This window comes from Cyprinus carpio, chromosome A5 (assembly GCF_018340385.1).
Source record: "Cyprinus carpio isolate SPL01 chromosome A5, ASM1834038v1, whole genome shotgun sequence".
Taxonomy (NCBI): Eukaryota; Metazoa; Chordata; class Actinopteri; order Cypriniformes; family Cyprinidae; genus Cyprinus; species Cyprinus carpio.
In genome coordinates, this window is record NC_056576.1 from 11,444,870 (window position 1) to 11,459,320 (window position 14,451).

Genomic DNA, 14,451 nt, shown 5'->3' on the forward strand with positions numbered 1-14,451 from the left:
TTCCTTTTAGAATGTCCTGCACCAGCCCCCATGCACCGCTATTAAATAAATAATAGAATGAATGCGTGTCTGGACCCACTAAAAAAATACACCAGCAACCACTTCTGAGAACTAAGAAAAACTTAATAAAATAATATAAATAAAAATAATAAAATATATAGGCCTACACAAAATATTTTTCACTTAAATAACACATTAAATTGACAAAACAAAAAACACACATTGGATCTTTCTATGCGCTTTTGAAGAACTGCATTTTTGTCAGACATAAAAATAAATACCAGGCCTACCTAGTGCACAACTAGTTTAGTTTTTAATTTTTAAAAAAATGAACGTGTCAAAGTGCTGTGGGGCATAGTCTGCAGTGCAGCTTGTTTCCGCGTCAGAAAACACCGGTTTCAATCACAGGCATATCTGTTGATTTCATGTAAGAATGGTTACATAATAATCCCACACACCACTCATAAAGCAGGAGTTTTGTTTAGTGTGTCCGAGTTGTGCACACTTGCGAAACATCTCATTAGAACAAACCAAATGTACACACAATGTAAAGATATTAATTGTGCAGTAGTGTAGAGCTTAATTGACTATATCAGAATTTTGTGAGATTGCGAGGAACCGAGAGGAGTGACAGCTTTTAATGATTATAAGGGGAAGCGCTCATTGTATGCTTTTCTAGGCTATACTAACCCATCTCAGAATTTGAATACATTCACTCATGGATTCACTCTCTGATAAACCATTTATCCAATATTGCCTTTTGCCATTGTGTTGCTGTTATTATTTCAGTTAAGTTAAAGCAGAGCAGGTGCTTTCGCAGTGAAATATGTCTTTACTACCGTTACGTGCGTATCAACACGCCCCTGTATTATCTGAGTTATCAAATATGTATAGAATATTTTTCTTTAAAGGGGTCATATGACGTTGCTAAAAAAGAACATTATTTTGTGTATTTTGTGTAATGCAAAGTGTTTATGCGGTTTAAGGTTCAAAAAACACATTATTTTCCACATACTGTACATTATTGTTGCTCCTCTATGCCCCACCTTTCCGAAACACATTGATTTTTACAAAGCTCATCGTTTTGAAAAGCGAGGTGTACACTGATTGGCCAGCTATCCAGTCCATTGTGATTGGGCGAATATCTCAAGTGTGTGACAGAAATGTTACGCCCCTTACCATACTGTGATGCTGTGTCATGACGTGATGAGACGAGACAAAACCAATAAAACCCATTTCAAACGTGGCATTTGCTGCATCCAGTGGGGACATAATTACGGATTATAATGACTTATACTGTCTTTATACGCATTGTGTTGCGATTGCACAGTGTAAACATAAAACCATGTCTGCATTTGTAATCAGAGAATAGACAAACAACAAGCGCTACTCTACACTGCTCAAAAACTCGCGTTTGAAATTATCAGTTCATAATTCTTTAAATATAAAAATGTACTAACAGGCTGTGAGTCAGTAGGGCCAGACTGTCCTTGCAAAGTTGGAATTGCCCCACTTTTATAGAAAACATCCTTTGTGCAAGCCCTCCCAGTTTCAGGAAACAGTCCTCCATAAAATGCGCTGCACACATCTGAATATTATGGTTGAACTGTTCTGGAACAGTGTTGTAAATACAACTTCTTAACCAATGATTTCTAATTGTGTCCTCTTTTGGAAGACCAAAAAATGTAGTTTCGCTTTCACAACAAAAACACACAGCGTCTCCATGACATGGCGAAGGCAGCAGCAACAATATTACAGTGGGAAACGTCTCGGTTACGTAAGGTAACCATCACTCCCAATTCGTCAGTCACCGACGTGACTTCGAGAGTGACCGACTGAAAGGGAATCAAAGTTACGCCTTCTTTCTTTGCGTGAACATTTGAGCGGTGTTATGCAAATCTTCCCACACAGTGATGTAGACGTGGGGACGTGTTTAAATGAGACATTTTAGGAGGGCATGGATGAGTTTTAACTTTTATAAAGAATATCTCTTTGGGTTTGAGACTTTAGTCTTTGCAACTTTAGGGATCTTATCTATGCATGAGCAGCTTGTAACACTCCAAAGGAAAGGAAAACTTGAAATTTCATCATAAAATCATAAAAGAAAAAAATATTTTAAAACATTTTAAACCATTTAAACTGATTAGTATTAATGGGTTAACGGTTTAAACGGTCAGTTACCCCTAAACCCCTAAACCAAAGCATTATTTTTTATATACTGAAAACAATAGTGTAGGGTTTAAATTTTTTACTGAATTGCTAACTTTCACAAACAACAGCAAAAAAACAACAACAAATATTTTTTTTTATTTATAACATATTTTACAGTTATGTAATAATATTGTGATAGCCTAATATTGCCAAGTTCTTTCAATACTCATTATCTTCAATACAGTAATGCAAGAAGATAAAAAATAAAATAAAATGTAGGGAGTATTGAGGTAAATAAAAATTGAATGCTTGAAGTTGAATGCATTGAATCTGATTGACTGACGAATGTTCTGAGGTGTGCATTATTTTCTGGGAAATGCACGGTGAACGCAGTTCCAGGCAGCTCTCTTGACCACATTACAGTTCCATATCATTTCGCATAGTAAAACTGTAATAACGTAAATTACAGGACTAACAAAAACAACAACATGACAGATGAATTACCGAAAGTAAATACGCATGACATTTCTTACTAGTGAGGTAATAACAGCTCTGTTTAGAGACACTGCTGCAGAACACTGTTGAGGGACGCACAGAGGTAGCCTAATTCACACTAGCTCTCTCTCTCTCTCTCTTTCTCTGTGTGTCTCTGTCTCTCTCGCTCTCTTTCTATTAACTTTCGTATCCCTTTAAATATATATTCTGATCGATGTCTTGTGGTGTGGTAACCGTAGTGTAAGTGGAATAATTGACTCTGGGCCGTTGAATTATTAGAAAAATAAAGCACATCCGCTTCGCGTCATGGCCGCATTACCACGTCGGGTGCATTATTTTTCTAATAATTCAACAGCCCGTTGTCAATTATTCCTTACGTGATATTGCACACCTTTTTATTGGACAGTAGAGGAGAACTTTTAACTGTTGAACTGAACTTTTAACTGTATTAACTAATTGAAGATAAATAGCTCTCGTTTTTAATGACAAACCTGATACTCTCTAAGTGTGTGACTGTTTGTTTTGGGAGAAGCACACACACAGAACTGCAAGTCCACACAGAAGAACCACAGAGAGCTTCGGTAATGAAGACGATCCTGTAAGGTACACAAACCAAGAGAGACTGACACACAGAAGCTGTGCAAAGCAGCACTGGAGACCTGAGTATACGAGCATGAGGAAGCCAAATATATGTTTTAGCTTAGTCAACCGTTCGAGTGGCATGAAAAGCAAAAATGATGAATCTTACTGCTAACTTCGAGCTCTCCCACGTCGAAGATCACCCACGGGGACAGCTGCAAGCACAGTATAATTAAGAATACTGAAGGTGACTTGAAGGAAAAACGCATAGGATTTATGTCTTTGTCTAAGTACTTATAACAAATGTGCAATTTTTGGAAAACCCTGACTTTTTTTGATAGTTTTTTACTATAAAGACCAGAAACTTTAATGAATATATTCTGTGCTGATTTGGAATTAAATGAGACTCATAATCTCCTTTCATGTGTGGATTTTCAGTGAGTTTGTGAATTATGCCACTGTTAGTGGGACAGGCGGTGCTGAGTGTGCTGTCTCTTGACTCACAGTTTTCTCAGTTTCAAATCCCCATATTAACAAACTTAACTTAATAGATTAAGGAAAAAAATGTCTCCCACACAGTGCTGGGGACTAACTAAAAGTAGTGACACTACTAACTTAAGTTAAACACATTTGTCAGTAAGCGTGACAGCAACTCAAATGTCTTTCAAATACTGATGCTTTTTCTGGAGAGTTGCAGTGTTGCGTGACCAAACACTACATTGATGTTTTTTTTTTGTTTTTTTTTTGTTCTTTTTATGCCACAGCAATCCAAGTGAACTGGGAGAATAATCAAACACTTCTGAATGGTCTTCTCTTTCATATGCAGTTTGGGAAACACCTAATTTATTATGGTGAATCTCTTTGTTTATATGAAAATGAAGCTTGATGTCTTACAGCATTCAAAGGTATACATACAATAACGTTTACATTAAGCAAATTTTTCTTTGTTTGAATATATGCAGAAACGTAACAATATGGGTGTACTAACATTTGTAAAGGCATATAAAAAATACTTTAGTATTTATTAATCATTTTATTGTATAGTACCAAAAAATTTTTTAACAATTTTTAAAGTTCTATATGTGTCACAAAAAAGGCTGCATTTATTTGATAAAAAAACACATAAAAAAAAACCACAGTATAAAAAACAGGGTATTAAAAAACAAAAAAAAAAAATCAGTATTATCAGTTGAAAACTCTTTTTGCTGCTTTTAAATTGTAATAAGATTTCACAATATATGTATTACTGTTTACTGTATTCTTTTCAAATAAATGCAACCTTATTTTATCAAAATACATGCAGCCTAATTATTCCAAACTTTTGGCCGGTAGTGTATATAAATGTGTTAAATACATGTGATTATAACTGAACAGATTTTATGTCACTGAAAAATACAAGTTTCAACCTACTATATATGAATTAAATGTTCTATTAAACTAAAAGAATTCACAAAACATTTGTATTTGTCTAAAAATTTTAATAAGCTTGCATTTTTTAGTTGCTGTCAGTGTGTTGTTAATATACGTTATAAATAAACCATATAAAATGTTTGAAGTGGCTAGAATCACACTTCACAAATGATGATTACCAATGATTTGATAATTGTTAAATTAAATGTTTCAAGATTTGATTCTCCAATTAGATTCCATTAGACCTTTTTTAAGGAGAATATTAAATTAAAACCAAAAACAAAGTAGAACTTACCTTTTGTTAGTAGCCTGTAGCCACCCCACCCCTTAAAAGAGTTTCTTGCCTGTAGACTTGTACTTTAAATTATAATTTAACTTGTAGCTTGGTGAGGTGGTTTCAAAGTAGTTTTTTTTTTCTTGCACACTGCTTCCTTCTCTTTCTCACGGCTTTGATTTCTGTCAACACACACACACCACTGCATGCACAAGCCCTTCCCATCTCCCCTTTGGCTGGCTCCCTTCATTCCTATTATTTGTAGGTTTAAGCCACAGAAGAGGTGCTTGTGTGGTTGTGTGCCGTTACGATGGTATGGTCTTCCTTGGCAGGAGAAGCATAGCAACGACTGACAAGCTCCCACAATAGCCCAAAAGAGCTGGGGTGGGGGCCAAAGTGGGAGTCCCATTTTCTGCCCTGCCTTAGAGTGCAGCTCAGTTGGGTCACAGCACTGTTTCATTTACTTTAAGAAGAGCAGATTAAGGGTCTGTGTTTTTTAAATATGTGGGTCGGTGAATTATCAAAAGCTACTAACTTAGCTTTGGAGAAATAAAATCTGACTGGCCTGATGGGCTTGGCTTGATCATACACCCCAGTAATCCTTAGCGGTACCTCCTCATCGCCTCATTTATTTTCATGAAAAACTGCAAGGCCCCACCTTAGCCTAATGCTTCCTGAATATAGTCATGCACAGTCAAACGCTTGAAATACTGGATTTACAACACACGTCCATCCCATTCTAAGAGTGTGTCTTGCTGTACAGAATGGTCGTATTGCAGCCATATGTCCCAGCATACTGTCATTGTTGACAGGCCTTTACTGTACTGTAAAAAGCTAATATGGATGGGGCTGCTACCTGTCATCCAAATATAAATTTTAACATGGGCTGCTGGAAATATATTATGTAAATACACCATGTGATAATAAGTGATCGTTTCTGTAACTTGTTATAGTGTATAAGTAATTCAGCATTCCAAGACAGTGTCCCATGCGAAACTAAAATTATACAGTAATCACAAGCAAATGAGATATGCAATGATGTCTGACATTTCTTGTCACATATTATGCCCCCAGTTTTATACTTAATAATGTTTTCCAATGTGTGGTCATTTAAAAGCAAATTTATATGTTCATTTGTGTGGTGTTATGCGGTTTACAATACATGGCATGTAAAATGGAGCGGTAAGCATGTCAACATGAAGAAGAGATGCTTGGGTTGAGGGCAAGAGATGACACCAGACGCGCTGAGTGGTGTGTGCCCCCAGGTGCGTGTGTTTTTTACCATTTTGGACCTTACTTCCTCACGCAGTTTGTCCCAGCTTTTTCAAATGTGTGTGTGGTGTGTTTGAGTGAGAGACCAGACCGTTGAGTGCACTTGTGTTTTTCCTGCAAATATTTACCACCGAGAGCAAATTCCTGAGAACAGAAAACAGTCCCCCCCCGCCATGAGCCCCCAATATAAGTTGCTGAGACCCCAAAAAAATGTCCAAACAACAAGAAAAATTTCCAAAAACAACCCCTTACAAAATTTTTTGTTTCAACCAATCCTCCACCTCCATTAAGGTAACTGTTTTCCTGGAAGATTTTTGGCTATTTTCTGATTGGATGCGAGGACAATGTGTTGTTATTGTCCGCATGGTCTTCTTAATGTCAATTTTTTTTAACTCAGCTATATGACAACCAAAAGTCCCCTGTTTGGCCAAATGGTTTTTTCTTGAGGAGGAGTATGGGTGTCTAAAATCCTGTTTAATCTGATGCCAGGGAAAATTCTGTTTTGACCGAGTTACATTTTTATTTATCAGTTTAAACAAGAACACAGTGTTTTTCATGTCCTATATTGAAGGTTTTTGTAGTACCTGAAAAACCTTCCAATATAAAGTAACAATACTCAAAACGGCTTTTTGTCCTTTTTTCCAGCCTATCAATATTTTGACCCTTTTTTTACCATGCCCCCCATTAAAAGTGCCCCCCCCCAGTCAATGTAATTTACTTAAATGGTGGCCCACTAGTAGGGTACTTAAATAACCAAATATTGGCAATTAGTAATGACCTATTTTTTGTCCCAAACAAAAAGTTTTTTGTTCAGACACTACCTAACCGTTTGATTTCACTGAGAAAAACAAATCGTCCACCCCCCCCCCCCCACTTTCCAAACTTTTCCCCTCCATGCCTTTAAAAAAAAAAAAAGGTTGTTTTTTCAAGTTCCCCACAGTTTAAATAAGTGCCTTTTACAAGAAATTAGTTTTTAAGAAAAATCCCTGCAAATGACTCACTTATAGGACAAAAAAATGAATAAATAAATCACACATTGCTCTTCTCTTAGTAACATCTAATTGGCTGTAGAGAATAAATGGAGGTCTAGCACAACTAACACATAATGCTTTAAAAAAATCTGCTGCCAGGCATATATATATCTGTATATATTGTAGACATATATATATATATATATATATATATATATATATTATATATTAATATTAAATCATGACAATGCTCTGAAGATTTTAGCATGATGATGGATTGACAAATGTTAATGTATTTGGTCTTGTGGAATGATCTGCTCCTGCTGCTGATGGGTTATTGCTGTAGTTGTAGATTAATGTTGCTGCTGCAAGCAAGTGCAGGAACTTGCTACTTTGCCAATGCATATGGCAATATTGGTGTCGATGAGTATTTAAGACATGCTACTGCTGCACAAATAGCATATAAAAAAATAAACCTGAAGCAGATTCCTACACAGGTGGAGCTTGGGAAGGTGAAGGGTTTCAGAGAACTCTGAAAAGCGCTCTGCAGGAACCTCTAGTGAATGCTAGCCAGCCATATAAATGCAAGGGCAGTAAGTGCATTGGCTGCATATGCAGCATGAATACAAGCAGCTTGTGCCACGTCGTTCAACTCTCTGAAATATCATCGTTAAGATAACAACCCATCAAAAAACTGCACCATCTAGAGTTTTCATGAATAAACTATGTGTATTGTGTATATATTATATATATTACTAATATATATTATTATATAATGTATATCATATATATATATTATATATATACTTATATAGTTGATTGTGTATAGTTATATATATATGTAATATTATTCATATATATAATATTATGTACATATATACATACATATATACATAACCATATATATATATATATGTTACAAAAAATAAAAATAATATGTACTATAAATATTATAATATATAGCTATATACGTATATACATATCATATACACGATATATATTTATTAGATACTATATATATATACACTCCTACACAATTAAACTGTAAGGACAATTCCTGTCTGACTGAATTGGAGAAATCTATAAATGGTGTGCAATTATGAATTTTAAAAAAATATATGTCAACAATTCATTAAGACTTAAATGTTGAATTTGAAAACGGTTTGGGAAAATGGCAACAGCAATGTTGCTTGGACATTTATTGAACTAATTTACTCACCCTCAAAGCATCGTGGGTAGATGTGATTTTTCTTTCAGATGCACTCCAATCGGGAGTATCTGGAAGCTCGAAAAAATTGTCCTTGCTCTTCCAAGCCTTTCCAATGGGGGTAAGGGCGTGTTTGTTGTCACACAGTTCAGAAGACATTGCAATAAAGTGCACGAATCTGTAATAAAACTCCCGCACACACTTTCGGGGGGTGAATAAAGGCCCCTGTTAGCGAATCACCCAGTTGTTTGTGTAAGTATATACAGATGTCAAAAGCTACCTAACCATTTTTTTTTCACAGTCTGCTGGACTGTGGGAAGTGGACGACACGCAGGGCGGAAGATGGAAGACGTATGCGTCGCGGGGTGCCGACGCCTCTGGGAATGTAGAGCAAAAGGAAACCCGTTTAACTGCACTTTAGCAAAGGGGAAAAAACAGTCTCTCTTGGCTTATATGACCTCCTCCCAACCATTTCTGCTCATCAAGCCTGCATTTATTTGATCAAAAATACAGAAAAAAAAATTTAATATTGTGACATATTATTACAATTTAAAGTAATTGTTTTTAAATGTATTATACTTTAAATTATAATTTATTTCTGTGATGCAAATCATGGTCTTTAATGTCAAATTTTACTCAGCTATGACATCCAAAGTCCTTTTGCAAATGTTCTGAGGAGGTATGGTTTTAATCTGTAATCGATGCGTGCATTCTTTTGAGAGATACATATTATAGTACAAGAAACAGTGTTTCTGGCCATGTGAGGTTAGTTCTGAAAAAACTCAATATAAAAGGCTCCATACTCAAAAACGAGTTCTTGTTTCCCTATATATTTATACCCTTTAAACCAGCCCATTAATGTCCCCAGTATGTAATGTATGGTGCCACTATAGGTCATACTAAACAAAATTCAATAGTAATGACTAATTTAAAAAATTTTTTCAGAATACTACGCTGAATTCACTGAGAAACAAATAGTCCCACTCCCAAACTCACTCCATGATGCTTAAAAAAAAAAAGGGTGTCAAGTTCCACAGTTTAAAATAGTGCTACAAATTAGTTAGAAATTCCATGGCAAAGGACTCACTATAGGAAAAAATGGAAGAAATAAATCAACATTGCTCTTCGCTTAGTAACGCTAATTGCTGTAAGATAAATGGAGGTTTCAGCCAACTACACATAATGCGTTAAAAAATCTGCTGGCCAGCGTTATATATTATAGTATATTTATATAGATATTAATCATGACCAGGCTCTGAAGATTTTAGCATGATGATGGATTGACAGTGTTAATGTATTTGGTCTTGGTGGAATGCTCTCTCTGCTGCTGAGTGGGTTTATTGCTGTAGTTGTAGATTCATGCTGCTGCTGCAAGCAAGTGCAGGAACTTGCTACTGCCGATGCATAGGCAATATGGTGCCGGAGTATTTAGACATGCGACGCTGCACAACAGCATATAAATAACCTGAAGCGAGCGACCACTCTGGGAGCTTGGGAAGTTAAGGGTGTCAGAGAAACTCTGAAAAGCCTCGGCAGAATCTCATGAATGCGAGCCAGCCATATAAATGCAAGGCAGTAAGTTGCATCGGGCTGCAATCACTGCAGCAAGGAACCAACGTCAGCTTGTGGCCAAGTCGTTCAACTCTCTGAATTATCATACACATAACACCCATCAACCTGCACCACAGAGTTTCATGGAATAAACTGTATATATAATATATATATATACATATTATGTTACACTAATTCATATATTATATTACATCATATCTGTCTGATGTAGGTACACATTTCACCTGACTGAATTGATCTATAAATGGTGTGCACTATTATAGATTTAAAATATATGTAAATTAATGACTCAAATGGTATGTATTAATTTTTGAACGGTTTGGGAAAATGGCAAAACAGCATGGTGCTTGTGGCTTTATTGACTAATTTACCTCACCCTAAAGCTCGTGGGTGGTAGTTGACTTTCTTCTTTAGATTCCATCGGAGTTATATTAAAAATTGCTCCGCTCTTCCAAGCCCTTTCAATGGGGGTAAAGTCGGGTGTTTTGTTGTCAACGTTCAGAAGACATGAAATACAGTTCACGAATCTGTAATAAACCTCCCTCACACAACTGGGGGGGTGAATAAGGCCCACTGTAGCGATCCATGTGTTTGTGTAAAGCATATACAGATTTCAAACGTAATAAACAATTTTTTTTTTTCCACATCTGCTGCCTGTGGCGATGTTGGAAGACCATGCAGGCTGAAGATGGAAGACGTATGCGTAGCGGTGTGCACGAAGCCTATGGGAAATGATAGGAGCAACGGAAACAAAGTTTACTCACTTTAAGCCAAAGGAAAAAACCAGTCCCCTCCTCTTTGGCCTTATAGTCGAACATCCTCCAACGTGTTTCTTTACAAATCCTCATTTTGTGCTTCTAATTAGTGACCGGCATTTTTGTTTTGTTCTCTCTCCACACTCGTCACTAACCACGCAGCGCTGACGTACTAAGTCATCCACCTGCATGTCTTCCGCATCCCAACAGTCAGCAGAAGTGAGAAAAAAGTGCTTATTACATTTGAAATCTGGATATTTATCTTACAAAAATGCATGGATTCGCTACAGGGGTCTTTATTCACCCCCCCGGAGCTGTGTGAGGGACATTTTATTACAGATGCACGCACATCTTATGAAACTGTTTTACTCAAAACACCCGCGTACCCCAGTGACAAGGCTTGGAAGAGCAAGGACAAGTTTTTAATATAACTCCAATGGTCTGTAAGAAGGAAGTCACATAGTGTACATCTAGGTGCTTCGAGGGTGAGTAAAACATGGACAAATTTTCATTGTTTGGGTGAAACTAACCCTTGAAAATTGTATAATCCAAATCACATAAGTTTAAATTGAATGATCATCTAATGGAAATTGCTAGAACAGGTTGTGTAAGGCTTGGTCTGGTAGTTGCTAAGGATATTTTTTTAATAGACTATATATATTTTTAAGTTTAATTGGCTACACCTCAGGCGACAAACCCTTAGAGCCCAACGGGTCTGAGTGCACATGCACATTCTTTAATGAGATTCAAACCTCCAGCCAATGTCACAACGCCAAACATGAAACAAACTTCAGTAACTGCCATCAGAATTTTGACCAGCTGGATATCCCTATCGGTAACAAAATGTTCACACATCACACCTTAAGTCCTCAGGTTGTCACTCAGTTGAAGAGTGGAAATGCTATAAGAACCACGGTGATACAAGGACAAAGAAAGAGAAAGAGAACCGTGGAGAGCCTGTTAGTAAGGTTGACACTACAGCTGTTCACTTATTTACCTGAGTAAAGGCCTGTTCATCATGCCAAGGACGATAACTAATCAGAATAACGGTACAGATCTAGTTCTAAAAATCAGTATCAGCAGCGTCCCCACCACAGCTATAACGATTAAGGCACAGCAGCACACAATATGACTGGACTCCACATTTCAGACGATTTTTTTTTCTAGCTGATGCAAAAATAAAACTGCCAATGACAGCCAATCAGAATCAATCCTAAATAATTAAAATGAGACAAACCCAGCTTAAGGCCCCCCTAAAAACCCACCATGAAATTAAAACTGGACTTTTTACAGAAACGGATGGAGAATAACAGAGGTTTTGCATTGGCACAATATCTTGTAAGCATAATTTCAGCGTTTGTGGTTTCCAAGAACCACCTCTGCTATATATTCAAAAGATCAACTGTCCTTATTTTAAGGGTGTGAGATCTAAGACGGCCTCACCTCCAAGAGGAAGCCTTTGATTAGAGGCCATATCATCACAGGTGAATGTGTGTGCACCAGCTGCTGTCATCTCAGCGGACACAACTGTCAGAGCACAGAAACACACAGCCTCATAATGAACCTCCGGGCCTACCTGGTTAAAACACACCTCATACAGCTCTGTTTCACCAGGCCACCAATACTATTCTCAACAAACGCAAACCAGAGATGTTAATTCAACACTGATGAATTTACAAAAAAAAAACAAAAAAAAAACAAAAAAACAATGTAAAATAGTTTCATTACACAAAATACTTCATTCTGATTGGTCAATTGTGGCATTCAGTAAAACTATTTCAGGAATAATGATAGTTGCTAGGCAGCGTGATTAGCTGACCTTTCAGATGGAAAACACTGTTTCACTATATATCTGTTCTCATGTTCTGTCTATCCAAAGACTAAGATTAGGTAAAGTAAGCTAAGAAAAAATAATGTCAACTCAAATCAATATTTCATATACTGTACTGTATCCCACATATTTAGTAAGAAGCCACACTCATTATAGCAAATAAACAGCAGACTTTTTTCGCACATTATAGAATAATTAATAAGCAGGATAATGCACAGTCAGATGGTCATTATAGTAAATAAAGAACCCTTTGCGGGATGATACAATACAACATCAACTTTTCAAATTAGATCCAGATCACTTGGGGGTCCTTTGCATCTTGTTATATTCAGATAAGATACTAATACAAACTGATAACTAGGATGAATTAATGAGTGCTGGGAAAGCCACTTAAATGTTTTAGCCTAGCTACCATCTAATCCACAGAAAGAATGGTTAAACTTAAAGCTATCATTTAGGCGCAGTGTTCCTCAACCCTCCAGGGCTCGGGGCCAAACTAGGGTGTGTAGTGAACAGGCTGGAGAACGCCAGAACATGTGGTATCAAGCTATTGTCCTCACACTTGTAGGCCGAGACTCAGAACTTTGTTGATCTGTTTCTATCTCCTACCCAGAGCCGATCCTAGAAATTCTAGGGTTTTACTTAAAGAAATAACTGACTATGTTTAGTGAAAAGTCAGCAAGACGGACATTTTTACATATTACAAAGCGGAAAGTAGCCGATATGTGTCTGTGTTTCAGTCTGTCTCTGAATCGCACACACACGGGACACGCACTTGGGAACAGTATCTCTTCCGCAGCTTTCCGCAGAATTTTTAACTCGTTTTTGTTAGTATCGAGCAAGAATGGGCAGGAGACTGTATATGACAGTCACGTTACATGATTTGACTGATTTGTGATGTTAGATAGAAAGGGCGACAGCACACCACATTAAGGGAAGGAACATTCTTGTTTTCCATAACGCTGGCCAAAATCAAAAACAAAACTAAAATTAAATAATTGTTGAAGCAGCAAGGGGGCACCCTGGTGATTCAGGGGCCCTACGCACACTGTGTACTTTGTGCATAGGGAGGATCGGCTCTGCTCTTAGCATGCATGCCAGGAGACTCAGAAATGGGCTATGTCTATTAGAGTTTGTTAGTGTCTCTCAGGATGGGAGAACTGGAACTGTTCGATGTGTTAATGTCCCTTCCATTGCAACACTGCCCACTCAGAGTATCTTTTGGAAGGGTAACATTTATACCCTTTTCGCGATGAGGAGAATCCCCTTTTCGATGAGGAGATTGGCGCTTCTCCATTTCTGTGCTGTGACTGGGCTGTTTCCATCAGAGCAGGGGACATGGTGTGGCCCACCATTCTTTCCTCCTGTGGAAATTATTTGCCATAGTCCAATCACACCCACATTTAAAAAATGTCACTAATGTTTTGAAATGCATTAGATCCAATCATGATGCTGAATGCATTAGATCCAATCATGATGGACGAATGCATAAAGTGCAAACATGATGCAAAAGGATTGAAACTATCATCATTTGTCCATTAACAGCTGATTTTTTTTGTAAGATGCTGCACTACCCAAAGCCATCACTGAGAAGACTTATTTTCTGAATAAGATGGTTGTGTTGTAGCTTGCATCAGTTTTAAGGTTTTGAATACATAATTGTGCATGGATTTGAATGGATCTATGTGATCTCTCGACTTCTGTGTGAAAGCAAACATGTCCCGGGATTGATTCCGGGATTGAACCCGGTCGGGGACCTAGTAACATTGCCAGGTTCAGTCCCGGAACGAGCGCTGTGTGAACAAAAGCCAGAGAGTATCTAATGCCGTGTCGTAGTGATGATGCATGCTACGACTCCTTTAGCGTGTTTTGGAAAGCAGATCAACGTTCGCGATGAAACAAAATATGTGCAACTGTAACGAAGCAGAGATCAG